General features: G+C 49.4%; 1 protein-coding gene across 3 annotated transcripts in view; it reads left to right on the forward strand.

Moving 5' to 3' along the window:
- Nucleotides 1–5,443: 5,443 nt before the first annotated feature.
- Nucleotides 5,444–14,624, forward strand: part of CALU (calumenin) — a 32,759-nt gene continuing 23,578 nt past the window's right edge. For all 3 annotated transcript variants that reach the window (XM_089327912.1, XM_008258167.5, XM_008258168.5), the window contains exon 1: nucleotides 5,444–5,525. The gene's annotated coding sequence lies outside the window, so the exon portion shown is untranslated. The remainder of the gene's footprint in view (nucleotides 5,526–14,624) is intronic.

A 14,624-nucleotide genomic window follows, 5' to 3' on the forward strand; every position in this document is an offset into this window, starting at 1 on the left:
TTCTATTTAAAAATACAACAGGGGCCGGCACTGTGGTGCAGAGGGTTAACATCCTGGCCTGAAGCACCAGCATCCCATATGGGCGCCGGTTCTAGTCCTGGCTGCTCCTCTTCTGATCCAGCTCTCTGCTATGGCCTGGGAAAGAAGGAGAAGGTGGCCCAAGTCCCTGGGCCCCTGCACCCATGTGGGAGACCTGAAAGAAGCTCCTGGCTCCTGGCTTCAGATCAGCGCAGCTCCGGCCATTGTGGCCAACTGGGGAGTGAACCATTGGATGGAAGACCTCTCTCTCTCAGCATATCTTCTCTCTGTGTAACTCTGACTTTTGAATAAATAAATCTTAAAAAAAAAAAAGAACAAAATAACATATTCCAGTGCCTGCTACTCTGCTTCCAATCCAGCTTCCTGCTAATGCACGGGGGAGGGAAGCAGATGATGGCCCAAGTACTTGGGTCCCTGCCACCCACATGGGAGACCCGGATGGAGTTCCTGGCTCCCAGATTTGGCCTGGCCCAGACCTGGCTGTTACTTCTCGTTCACAAAATGCTCAAAAAGAGTGTTCCTGGTGAGTGGCTCCTTAACAGGGACTTGGGTTCTTTCCATCTTGGGGCTCTGCCATCGGCCACTCCTGGCTTATCGGGTTGCCACAGAAAGCGAAAGAGATTGGAGAATCACATGGAGCACGTTTGTATGGCCAGTACTGGAAGTAAAGCGCGTGGTCTCTCTCCTCCTGCCTGGGAGGGGAGCTCAGTCACATGGAAATGTCGTCCAACTGGACCCACAGACTGCAGAGGAAACAGCTGGGAAAACAGCCCATCTTCCACACCAAATGGCTCACAGCACTACAGTCCCTGCAACGTCCTAAAAGCCCTGCATGATGTCCCCCACCCCCATCCCTGCTACTACATTTCTGACATCACATCCTCACTTGCCTCACTACTGCACTCCACCCACCGGCTTCCTGCTGCTCCACAAACACTCCCAACGTTGCTATTCCTTTTTCTGTAACATCCCCCACCACCATCGGCAGTATCACCCTCTCAAGAGACCTTCCTGGGGCTGGCGCTGTGGTGCAGCGGGTTAACGCCCTGGCCTGAAGTGATGGCATCCCATAAGGATGCCGGTTGGAGACTGGGCCGCTCCACTTCCTATCCAGCTCTCTGTTATGGCCTGGGAAAGCAGTAGAAGATGGCCCAAGTCCTTGGGCCCCTGCACCCACGTGGGAGACCTGCAGGAAGCTCCTGTTTCCTGGCTCGAGCACAGCTCCGGCTTTTGCAGCCAACTGGGGAGTGAACCATTGGATGGAAGACCTCTCTCTCTCTCTTTCTCTCTCTGCCCCTCCTCTCTCTGTGTAACTCTGACTTTCAAATAAATAAATCTTTTTTAAAAATATTTATTTATTTATTTATTTAGACAGGCAGAGTGGACAGTGAGAGAGAGAGAAAGGTCTTCCTTTTTGCCGTTGGTTCACCCTCCAATGGCCGCCATGGCCGGCGCGCTGCGGCCGGCGCACCGCGCTGATCCGATGGCAGGAGCCAGGTGCTTCTCCTGGTCTCCCATGGGGTGCAGGGCCCAAGCACTTGGGCCATCCTCCACTGCACTCCCTGGCCACAGCAGAGAGCTGGACTGGAAGAGGGGCAACTGGGCAGAATCCGGCGCCCCAACCGGGACTAGAACCCGGTGTGCCGGCGCCGCAAGGCAGAGGATTAGCCTAGTGAGCCGCGGCGCCGGCCTCAAATAAATAAATCTTTAAAGAGAGAGAGAGAGAGAGAGAGAGAGAAAGAGAGAGAGAGACACCTTCCTCGGCCACCCTTTCTGAGATGGTAGTGCGGCTCCTGTTAATCTCGACACCTCCTTGTTCTCCTTCCTGCCTTCATTGCACCTCTTGGCACCTGTCACCACCTCTCCTACGAATTTTGTTAAACATTTTGCTTATGTTGTGTCTCACCTATCCCTGTCTATCAGAAAATAAGTGCCATGCGGGAGCTCAGCCCACTTTGTTTGCTACTGTAGACCCCATCCCAGGATAGCGTCAGCCCAGGGGAATCAACAGATTCGTGTGTGCACCACCTAAGCAGGGATGCTTGCAGAAGAACGTCAGTCGTGTGCTGCTGGTGACATCATGCCTGCCACAAGCACACATTCAGTGCTGCACCGGAGACAGAATCCAGGGCCAGGGTACAGCTGACAGCGACCCTTACACGTCACCCCTCAACCTGTTTCCTCCCCACCTACTTTCCAACTCTGGGGCTCCTACGAGACCTAATCTGCTTTGCGTTTCACATCTGTTCTCATGGCTCCATCGGCTGCTTCCTGGCCTAGGATCCGTCTCCAGAGACTCTCCCCCAACCCCGTGGCTCTTCCGTTAGAGATATGGTGCTATCACCTAGACTGGCCACGTCTTTTTTTTTTTTTTTTTAAGATTGTATTTATTGATTTGAGTGGTAGAGTTACAGACAGTGAGAAGGAGAGACAGAGAGAGAGGTCTTCCCTCTGTTGGTTCACTCTCCAAATGGCCGTAGCAGCCGGAGCTGTGCCAATCGAAAGTCAGGAGCCAGGAGCTTCTTTTGGGCCTCCCATGCAGGGGCCCAAACACTTGAGCCATCTTCCACTGCTTTTCCAGGACAACAGCAGAGAGCTGGATTGGAAGACGAGCAGCCAGGACTAGAACTGGCGCCCACATGGGATGGCAGAGGATTAATCTACTGCGCCATGGCACCGGCCCCTGGCCACGTCTTGACCTCAGCTCATCGTGTCTTGAACGCATCTTGCATGCCTCCAGCTCATTCTCCCCATCTCCCAGGACTGAATTTCAGAGTGCTCCCTCTTCAGTCACTAAGTGCAGGATTTGTTGGGTCTACATTTCAGACCACCCTGCACGTGAAGGTTCATTTCCTCTCTCGTGCCCTCGCTAGGCCGGACCCTTAGCCACAGTGAGTCTCCAGGTCGTAGGTCCCCACCTCTGACGGAGTCTGACCGCTCGTCCAGCATCACAAGGACATATGGAGTGGACAGCTCTCCTCCTAGGCTCTACTTCCTTGAGGACAGGGACACTATCCTATTTCCTATGGGTTCCTGTGGGGAGCAACCCGGACTGGACTGAGTTACTGGAATTAAGACTTATTCTATGCATCTGCTCTCCCACAATATGGTGCTGGGAGAGGAGAAAACAGCTTCTACGCAGCTGCCTCTTGCCAACTTGAGTGATGACCTCCAGGAGCTGATCCTGCTCCTGATTGGAGGAGAGCAGCGTACTCGGCGTGTGGGCAGCCGAGTTGGGATTGGTGGAAGAGGACTATAAAGGAGGAGAGAGACACCATGCACCAGGAACATCTAAGAGGAACACCTGTGCAGCCCCCGAGAGAGCCGGCCGGCGGTGTGCCGCTCCCCCGCGGAAGTGGGGAATGTGGCAGGGGGAACCGCCCTTCCACGGAGGTGGAAGGGATGGTAGCCAACCCGGGAAGGACCAGCAGCAAACCCGGGGAGGGCCGAGCAGACAAAAGAACAGCGCAGGGTCCTGTGTCGTTCCTCCACGAAGACAGGGAGCGACATAATGGTGCCGTGACTCGGATATGAAGCCTAGGCAGGGTTTAGTGTCGCTCCTCCATGAAGAGGGGGAGCGACAGGTTCCCAGCACCTAGCACAGTACCTGATTTAAGGAGGCACTTTTAGACCAGTTTTTGGAGTCACACCGGCTGGACAGCCTGTCTTACAGTCAATCCCTGCTCGCAGCTGTGCTGCCCTGAAAGAACAGGCTTCCATTTCATTCTACCCCCACTCGGAAATCTTCCCGGAGGCCTCCTATCCCCATGGCCTTCGGCTCTGGCTCCTCAGGTTGTCATGACTGTCTGCACCTGTCCCAGCTTCCCACTGACGCTTTCCCTTCATGGCTCTGTTTTTTGATCCTTCTCATTCCTTACCTGGCCTGAGAATGGACCTCCCGCTCTGCCCCCCGCTTGCCCTTGTTCCTGTTCCTCCTGCTGCTGAACGGGCCACTGGGCACTTCCTCAGTCCAGCCTGAAGCCTCCCTTGTCTGAATGCACAAAACACTGGCTGTCACTCAAAGGAAAGGGAGTGGGGGGAAGAGGCTTGGGCAGCTGCCCACCCCTCATACCAGCCTGCTCTACTTCTTCTTTTTTTTTTTTTTTTTTTTTTTTTTTTTTTTTTTTTTTTTAGCTTCCTGCTAGTGCACATCCTGGGAGGCAGCAAATAATGGCTAAAGTACATGGGTGGGTGCCGCCCATGTGGGCGATCTGCAAGAAGTTCCCGGCCTCTGGCCTCAGCCTGCTCCAGCCCTGGTTGTTGCTGCCTTTAGAGGAGTGAGCAGCAGATGGAAGATCTCTCTCTCTCTCTCTCTCTCTCTCTCTCTGCTTTTCAAATAAATAAAAATAAGCATCTTAAAAAGTAAACTAATTTGTTCTGTAGTTAATTCTTTCATGAGGTTAGTATTTTAAACCATAGAGGTTCCACACGCTAAGAATTCAGATTTATATTTCGTTTGTGTTGAAACATAGTAGCCCTCTTTTTAATACTTGTTGGAACTTCATGACTTGAAAATGAGTGAATGATTTCCCGCGTTCCTTTTAAATCAGGGACATGCTTGGGCTCCACCCATTCAGTTCACTTAACATTATTGCGCATTTAACTGTGGCAGGGCAATAGGGCTCAGAGGTGCGGATACAGAGATGAACAGGCAAATCCCAACCCTGGAGTTTTATCCAAAGGAAAAGCATTTTGTAGCAAAATCTGACCTTGTACTGAAGATACAAAGTGCCATGAAGGCAACTAAAGGAGGGATGCTTATTATGCTTAGTTGGTTCCTAAAGGCTTCTAGAACTAACCCCTGACTGGGCCTTGCATTGGTCTTCCCCAGACAGAGCACCAGGCAAAGGCCGCTCGGTGCACAGCGCACAGCTGTGAAAGGACGGACTGTCGGGGAACGCCATGAAGGCCCAGGCGCAGTACAGGTGAGAAGAGGCGGCGGGAAAAGATATACTGTGGGCAGAGTCCAAATCCGCCGGGAGACACCGCATCCGGCGGCAGCGCAGCAAGGAAGATGCCGGGATTATTCATTACAATCAGCGACCGAGACAGTGCATGACGGCAGCCAGCAGGGTAATCCAAGACGCCCTGTGGAGGCAGAGTCACGCGCTGTGAGTGGGGACGTGGCGGCCAGACTGCCGCGCCCACAGGCCGCGCGGAGAATGGGGCTGGGGCTCTCCATCCCCGCAGCCCTAGGACCAGGGTTGGGCGGGAATCCGGCCCACGCCACTCGGCGCGCTCGTGGGGACGTGGCGCTTTCCAGCCAATCCTTGCCGCGCAATTGTGGGGCCAATGGCCGCCCAGAAAAGCTGCGCGTCAGCGGCGGGGCTGTCGATGATTGGTTAGAGAGCCGCTGGTAAGGCGGAAGGGAGGCGGGGCGCGGAGCTGCTTCCGGTTGGGCGGTGCTTGCGCGCGTGAGCCGAGCCGGTGGGAGGACGGCGGCCGCGGCAGCCGGTGCTTCGAGGGTTAGGAGGTTAGGAGGAAAGGTAAGTTCCATGGTGCTCGGTCCCTCTTCCACCATCTCGTGTTTGCTCGCTTTCATTCTGTTCCGGGCCCCGCTCCCGGAGCGAAACGGGCCGGGGTCCTGGGCCTGAGGCTGCTTGCCCGTCCCGGGCCCTGGGCGCGTAGGCTGAATCGAGCCCGCCGCGCGCTTTCCCGCGCGCCCTGGGTCCTTGGAACTCGGGCTCCCGGGCCTGCGTCCTGATCGGTGCTGTTTTGTGCCTGGCGTGCCACGTCCTTGTCCTCCGAGCGGGCCCCGCCACCAGCGAGCCCCTCGGCCTCGGCGTCACTTTTGTCTGTCTGCGGGAGGTCGGAGGGCAGCTGGACGGCTCGCTCTCTCCGGCCGCCCCGCCCCGCCCCAGGGCCACATCCCGACGGTGCGGCGCATCTGCCGAGAAAGCCGTGGGAAGTGTGTAGGGACAAGGGAAGAGAGAACGAGTGTAGGTACCGTGTGATAGTGCAAAAGCACCTGTAATTTTAGAGAAAAACCGAATGTTTCGGGTGTCTATGTTCGCGTACCTCAGCCCGCGACGGCAAGCAGTTTGAATAGCTTTATTAGGGAAATTCATTGATTTTTTTAAAAATTTTGTCTTGTTGCTGCTAGCCCCAGATCCTAACTCTGATTTTTTTTTTTTTTTTGGCGTGCTGTGTTCGGATGTAAATTGCATTCCCTACAGCTGCCGTTAAGAGTTGAGTGGTCTGCAGATTCGGAGGCTGCTTTTGCATCAAGGCAAAACTCCCCGGGTCTTCTGTTTAAACTTTTGGGCCTTCGATCTGAACTCCTAAGTGTGTAAAGTCCCAGAATAGTCTTTGGGAATTTAATTACATTCACTTCCGGTCATGGACCATAAAGTGGCTGTTAATGAATTGGGGCTAAGGTTGCTTCTGGTTTGGTTTTGTTCTAATGGCTTATTCAGCTTGGAGGTAGAGAACCTTGGAATCTCTGATAAATTCATCTCGGGCGTAGAATGGAACCTGACCCAGGACAAGTGCGTGTGCGACTCTACTCAGTCGATTTAGTTAACCAAGTACCAATGAGTAGGCTTCACAGAGGAACTTCTGTGGTTCAGTCCAAAGGGGGTGCCAGGGGTGAACTGTAGCTTGTGTCTGGGCAGAGGAAAAGCATGCCTAGGCTGCAGCCAAAGCTTGCAGGGATTCAGGAATCTCACATGGGATACTTTTGAAAATCACAACTAGAACTTTGAGTTCACAAACATGTATTAAGTAAACCTGAGTGGATGGGAGTCAGTACAGCTTTGAAGCCAGCTCCTCATTCTCACTCTGTATAATGCTTGTTTGCTTCCATTTATCCAGGGATGTGTCCAGAAATAAGCACTGTATCACATTGCAGCAGTAGAGATCGGTACAGTGGTCTTAACAGATTTTCTGTAACCTGGGTGGGCCAGGGATGTCGGAAGGACTAGGACCTGCCAGGGGTAGCCCTAGAAATGCTTGCTAGCCCCTGAGGCCCTAGATCTCTCTCTATGCAGTCTTCAGTGTGGGTTTTGCTGATGCTGTAATTTATGTAGTAGAGTTAAGACAGCAGAATAACACTCCTGTTGCTGGCTAATAGCCAGGTCTGGTACACAGGAAGTGGGGATTGGAGAGCACAGGCAGCCACCATATTATGCCACGTACCACCCAGTTCAGTAAAATTGGTGTCTATAAAGTGCGAGACAGTGTATGAGGGGCTATCGAGGGCTAGTAATTTAGATGATGTGTAACAGTTCTTCCAGAAATGCATAGAGAAGCTGGCGAGATGGCTAAAAGTATCCTGTGGGGGTGAGCTGTAGAACACTGGGGTCCCACGTCTGGTGCCTGGGTTTGATTCCTGGCTCTGGCCTCCTGCTAAGGAGGACCCTGAGAGGCAGTGGCAATGGCTGCTGTGCTTGGGTTCCTGCCACCCCTGCAGGAGTTCTGGATTGGATTCCTGGCTTCCGATAGGTTGCAGGCATTTGGGAAGTGAATCAGTGGGTAGGAGATCTCTCTCATTCTTTGCCTCTTTGAAAAAAAAAAACAAAAGATAGCTCATAATTATTATATGGGACAGCACAAACAAGTTTATAAAAGTTTAAAGTTACAGGTACAGATCACTTCCCACCAAAGTGATCATAGTAACTGTATCTTTTGATTTAGAATCTTTGGCACTGTACTAAATTAACTACCAAATTCTCAAGGACTTCATGTATATTATACATGCAGAGAAAAATTACAACTGGAAACCAAAGCTCTTGTCCCTACCTTTAGCATACCATTTCTGTGGCAGTTAATTACATATTAATATTTCATCAGCCAAAAGGAATTTTTTCACCCAGATTTCTAGAAGTTTTTTTTTCCAACAATAGTTTTTGATTCTGTAGCCAGAAAAAAAATTAATGGTTGTTTGGGATTGCTTTGATTGTAGAACTAATGAAGCCTGCGTGATAGTTTGATTATCAGAGTTTTTTGTCTACAGCCAAATTTTGCACTATTATATACTCAGCTGTCTTGCCAATGTGCTCTGTCTGCCACACAAATAACTGAAATGTACTAATGACCTGATGTGAATCCATTCCAACACTAGAGAAGCACTAGTAAATGGTTTGTTGGTGTCATCGCTTTTATCGCGTCATTAAGGATGACATTATTACTCTCATGTGGTAGTCCATTGGTACTTGGACTAAAGTTTCTAAGTGAAAATTGTCAAGTAGATAACAAGATAAATTTAATTTCTGTATTTCGTAACCTGGGCCTTGTAGGCAAATTGCTGTCAGGCTGCACCCCTAGTCCCCAGCTGAAGTACACACTTAAGCAGTGAAAGCTGCTTGTGCGACATTATGGAGGAATGCCTTTTCTGCTGAGTGTCCAGCTCAGAGAACTGGAATTTTACCACCACACCCTTTCTCTCCTTTGTTAGTGTTGAGCAATGTGTCTGGTCAACCAGAATAATTGTAGGATCACTGAATATTCATGTTCTTGAGAAGCTGAGTTTAACCCAGACATCTAAATTTCCCTGAAACTATTTCTGTGATCAGTGAATTTTTTTTTTAGGATTTATTTATTTATTTGAGAGGCAGATTTAGAGAGAGAGAGAGGGATCATCCATCCACTGGTTCACTCCCCAAATGGCCTCAATGGCTGGAGCTGGGCTGATCTGAAGCCAGGAGCTTCTCTGGGTCTCCCACATGGGTTCAGGGGCCCAAGCATTTGGGCCATCTTCCACTGCTTTCCCAGTCCATTAGCAGGGAGCTGGTTTGGAAGTGAAGCAGCCAGGACCCAAACCAGCACCCATACAGAGTGCTGGCGCCTCAGGTGGAGGCTTAACCTATTATACCACAGAGCCAGCCCCAATCAATGGATTTTTAACAGAAGTTATTGGGAAGCAAGGCCAGGGATGGATGATAATTTACAAGTTTTTTTTTTTTTTTTTTTTGACAGAGTTAGAGGGAGAGACAGAGAGAAAGGTCTTCCTTCCGTTGGTTCACCCCCCAAAATGGCTGCCACGGCCGGAGCTGCACCAATCCGAAGCCAGGAGCCAGGTGCTTCCTCCTGGTCTCCCATGCGGGTGCAGGGCCCAAGCACTTGGGCCATCCTCCACTGCACTCCTGGGCCATAGCAGAGAGCTGGACTGGAAGAGGAGCAACTGGGACTAGAACCCGGCACCCATATGGAATGCGGGCGCCGCAGGTGGAGGATTAACCAATTGAGCCCTGGCACCGGCCCCAGTTTACAAGCTTTTAAGGAGATTTCTGAATGGATAAAACAAATTGATTCTTAAGACTCATTGTTATTAAAATCAAGTAGACACATTAGTCTTTTCTCCTTAAAAATTACTGGAACAGGCCGGCACCGCGGCTCACTAGGCTAATCTTCCGCCTAGCGGCGCCAGCACACCGGGTTCTAGTCCCGGTTGGGGCGCCGGATTCTGTCCCGGTTGCCCCTCTTCCAGGCCAGGGAGTGCAGTGGAGGATGGCCCAGGTGCTTGGGCCCTGCACCCCATGGGAGACCAGGAAAAAGCACCTGGCTCCTGGCTCCTGCCATTGGATCAGCGCGGTGCGCCGGCCGCAGGGCGCAGCCCGCGGCGGCCATTGGAGGGTGAACCAATGGCAAAAGGAAGACCTTTCTCTCTGTCTCTCTCTCTCACTGTCCACTCTGCCTGTCAAAAAAAATATATATATAAATAAATAAATAAATAAATATAAAAAAATTACTGGAACAGTTCATGAAAATAACTTTGCAGGAGGCCATTGTTGGTGACATACTGCAAAAGGAGGATAACTACTTGATATCTTTTCTGTTCCAGAACTTTAATTTGTTTCTCTAATGTGGTGCTGTCCAGGTACAACCCATGTATAATACAAGATGAAAATTTAAAACAAGTTAATTTTAGTAACATGTATTTTATTTACTGCATTATGTTACAAAATGCCATTCTGTATAAAATCTAACACATATGCCACACCTGAAACTAGCCACATTTGAAGTGCTTAGTAGTCACATGTGGCTAATGGCTACTGTACCAGGCAGTGTGGGTCTAGACTTTTTTTTTTTTTAATGGAAAAAAAAAAAAAACTATTAGAGGGACTGATCTTGTAGTGCAGCAGGTTAAGCCGTTGTTTGTAACATCGGCCACCTTGAGTCCTGGCTACTCTGCCTCTGATCTAGCCCCCTGCTCATGGCCTGGGAAAGGGGTGGAAAATGGCCTAAGTGCTTTCTTTGGTCTCTGCTGCCTACACGGAGATTCCGATGCAGTTCTTGGCTCCTTGCTTTGTCCTGGCCCAGCTGTGGCTTTTGCAGGCGTTTGGGGAGTGAGCCAATGAATGGAAGATTTGTCTCTCAGTCTGCCTTTCAAATAAATCTTTTTTAAAAAGTAAAGGAAGGCCCTGCCTTGTGGTATAATGGGTAAAGCTGCTACCATCCACAATGCCAGCATCCTGTATGGGTACCCGTTTGTGTCCCTGCTGTCCCACTTTTGATCTGATTCCCTACCAATGGCCTTGGAAAAGCAACAGAAAATGGCCCACGTGTTTGGGCCTCTGCCACCCAAGTGGGTGACCTGGGCGAATCCTGGCTCACAGCCTTGGCATGGTCTGGCACTTGTTGCAGCCATCTGGATAGTGATCTCTCTGTGTATCCCCCCCCCCCCCCGAAATGCTTTCAAGGGAGGGAATGAGGGTGGGTTACATGTTACTTTTGGTAGAAGACAGAATTCTAGAGAGAGAAACTCATAGGTCATTCGAGAAGTGAGAGATGTATTTTTCACAACCATTGTTTTACCTTCTAGATCATAAGGTAAAAAACTTACACGGTTGAGTCCTTCATTTATGTATATCATATTTTTGAAATTTTTTATTAGAGAGCACGCTAATCCTCTGGCTAACTCTAAATTCCTGCGGTGTTGGGGAAGGGGCCTGCAAAGCTGGGGCCTGGGAACTCAATCCAAGTCTTCGTATGTGTGGCAGGAACCCAACGACTTGAGCCATCACTACTGCCTCCCTGGGTCTACAGTGGCAGTCAGCGGGAGTCAGGAGTGGGAGCCCAGAGTGAAGCCAGATGCTCTGATACTGGGACTTGGGTTTCTACTGGCTTCATAACTGCTAGGCCTAATACCTGCCTCTCCTGTATTTTTTGCTGATATGTTTGTTAGCCATTGATGTGTAGCTGTGTTGAAGATAGTGAGGAAAATGAAGAGAGTCATTTAGTTTTCTATCATTTGGGTTCATTTTGGTTAAAAAGAAAAAGATGCTTCAGAAATGAACTACACTAATATTCTTCAAATGTCTTGTATAAAAAGTTACATTGTACTGTTTCTTTTCACATTTTCCCATGTAAAACATCCTTTGTCTTATGGGGCTATCCTATTTCTACTTGAGCATTTTTATGTGTATGGATTTAGATAAATCTAATTCAGTTGGTTTTTGGAGTCTGTTTCGTTTTAGTGTCTGTATCTGTAAACCAAGAAGAGTTTGTAGTAGGTAGGAGTTGGTATATGTGGCACACAGAACATTTGTTTAAGTAGAGAGGGTCCCCCCACCACCACCAAGAAAGGGAAGGGGATGGTGGCACTGTGGTATACTGGGTGAAGCTGCTGCCTGCAGTGCCAGCGTCCCATATGGGCGCCGGTTCTGGTGCGACTGCTCCACTTCTGATCCAGCTCTCTGCTGTGACCTGGGAAAGCAGTAGAAGATGACTCGAGTGCTTGGGCCTTTGCACTGACATGGGAGACCGGAAGAAGCTCCTGGGTTTGGATTGGCACAGCTCCGGCTGTTGCGGCCATCTGAGGAGTGAACCAACAGATAGAAGATATCTATCTCTCTGCCTCTGTAACTCTTCCTTTCGAATAAATAAATGAAAAGATTTAAAAATCTTTAAAATTTTCTAAAATCTTTATTTATTTGGAAGGCAGAGTTAGAGAGAGAGAGAGATCCTCCATCCTCTCGTTTACTTCTCAAAGTAACAGCAACAGCTGAGGCCAGGTGAAGCCAAAGCCAGGAGCCAGGAACTCCATCCAGGTCTCCCACAATGGTGCCTGGGCCCAAGGATTTAGGCATCTTCCGTTGCTTTCCCAGTCTCATTAGCTGGGAGCAGGATCAGAAATGGAGCAGCCAGGACTTGAACCAGTGCCCATATGGATACCAGTGTTGTAGGTGGCAGCTTAACCCACCACACCACAACATCAGCCCCAGGTAGAGATAATTTAAAATGCGTATTTTTCATTGTCCGCTGTGTAAGAGGGACTATTGGTTTCGTCCATCAGATGGCCTTTGACCCTTATGGGCATTTTTATTTTAAAATTTATTTATTTTAAAGGCAGAGTGACAGAGGAGGACAGAAAAGGTGTGTGTGTGGGGGGGGTGCATCTTCTATCCACTGGTTTACTTGCCAAATGGCTGCAGGAACCAGGAACTCTATTCCAGTCTTCCAAGTGAGTAGCTTATGTGAGCCATTGCTGCTTCATAGGCATATCAGCAGGAAACTGGATTGGAAGCAGAGTAGCCAGTACTCTAACTGGCACTCCAATATGGGATGCAGGTGCAAGCAGCAGCCCAAGCCACTGTGCCCCAGTGCCCCACCCACAGGGGTATTTTCAGTCAGTGGTAAGATAGAAGGCCTGGATTCAGGGTGACAGTGGATGGTAAGCAAGCAAAGGCAGCAGTGTAGATACCTGTTTGGGTAAAGGAAAAGGAAAAAGCAGCTTGAAGAATAGCACAGTCTGAAAGACCGACTGGGCTGGTGGAGGCCTGAGAAGGAGTGGTTGGCAGATGGAGAGCCCATAGAGGGGTGGGATTGGGAGTTTTAATATACAGGGGAGGTAAAGGTGGTCGTGGCACAATTGTGGATGAAGCTGCTGCTTGGACGCCTGCAGTCCTACGTCTGTTCCAGTCCAGCTTCCTGCCAGTACACTTGGGAGGCAGCAGATTTTGGCATAGGTACTTGGGTTCCTGAATGGAGCTCCTGGCTTCAGTCTGACCCCATCTGTTGCAGGCATTTGAGGGTGAACCAGAGGATGGAAGGTGTCCTCTGTGTGTGTGACTATGTCTTTCAAATAAATAAATGAATAAATCTTTGAAAAAAGAGGATGAGGAGAAAGAAAAATGAATACATGATAAAGGTAGATCATTTGACTTTTAACTTTCTTTGGGATTCTTTTTGAGTCCTTGTATCGAGATATTAAGCCTCAAACATAAATTAGTTTTTCCTCTACATCACAAGGTGAATCAATCTATTACATTTCTATATGCTACACATATTACAACTTTGTGTATAGAATATCTATCCTTTCTAGGCCCTGATAGTGTTATGGGGCTTATTGTAGTATTTGAGGTTTGCATGAGTCGTTAGGGTATTACGCTGCGTTTTGTTCTGAAGGTGTAACTAATCGTTTATGAAGTGATCCTAAGTATGCGGATGGAAGTTGCACAGTGGTTTAAGGCACCGTCTGAGTTGCCTGCATCCTGTATCAGAGAACCAGTCCGAGTTCCTGCTACTGCACTTCTGAGCCAGCTTCCTGCTGATGTGCACCTGGAGGGCAACAGATGATAGCTTGGATACTTGGGCCCTGCTACCCACACAGGGGACCTGGATGGAGTTCTGGGCTGTTGTGGGCAACTGGGGCATGAACTGGTGGATGAAAGATTGATCTTTGTCTCTCTGCCTTCCAAAAAAGTAAAAATAATTTTTGAAATCATCCTAGGAGCTGGTGTTGTGGCAGATAAAGCCTCTGCACCCACATGGGAGACTAGGGAGAAGCACCTGGCTTCAAATCGGCGTAGCTCCTGTCGTGTCGGCCATTTGGGGAGTGAACCAACAGAAGGAAGACCTCTCTCTCTGTCTCTCTCTCATAGTCTGTGACTCTACTTGTCAAATAAAAAAAAATATGTCACTAAAATATTATTTGGAGGGACTGGTGCTGTGGCACAGTGGGTTAAAGTCCTGGCCTGTAGCGCCAGCATCCCTTATGTGCACTGGGAAAGCAGCAGAAGATGGCCCAACTCCTTGGGCCCCTGCACCTACACAGAAGAAGTTCCTGGCTTTGGATTGGCTCAGCTCTGACCATTGCAGCCATTTGGGGAGTGAACCAGCAAATGGAAGATCTCTTGCTCTGTTACTGTCTTTCAAATAAATAAAAAATTTTTAAAAATCTAATATATTTATATATAATCAGGAAAATAATACAGAAAAATAGTTCACGTGAGAACAAGTTCATTTGCAGCAAGTAGATTGCATAACAGAGTACCATATTAGATCTCACTTCCATACCACCCTCACCAACTTACCCTTCCTTTTTTTTTTTTTTTAAGAGATTTATTTATTTGAAAGAGTTACAGAAAGAGAGGAAAGACAGAGGGAAGAGAGAGGTCTTCCATCCACTTGCTCACTCCCCAAATGGCCACAATGACCAGAGCTAGGCCAGGCCAAAGCCGGGAGCTTCGTCCCAATCTCCCACATGGGTGCAAGCACTTGGGCCATCCTCTGTTGCTTTTCCAAGCATGTTAGCAGGGAGCTGGGTCGGAAGTGGAGAGCTGGGACTTGATTTGGCACCCCTATGGGATGCCGGCACTGCAGACGCTGGCTTAACCCACTAACGCCACAGCACCCTTCCAACA

The sequence above is a fragment of the Oryctolagus cuniculus genome, chromosome 3 (assembly GCF_051225735.1).
Source record: "Oryctolagus cuniculus isolate XC-2025 breed Fujian yellow rabbit chromosome 3, ASM5122573v1, whole genome shotgun sequence".
Lineage (NCBI taxonomy): Eukaryota > Metazoa > Chordata > Mammalia > Lagomorpha > Leporidae > Oryctolagus > Oryctolagus cuniculus.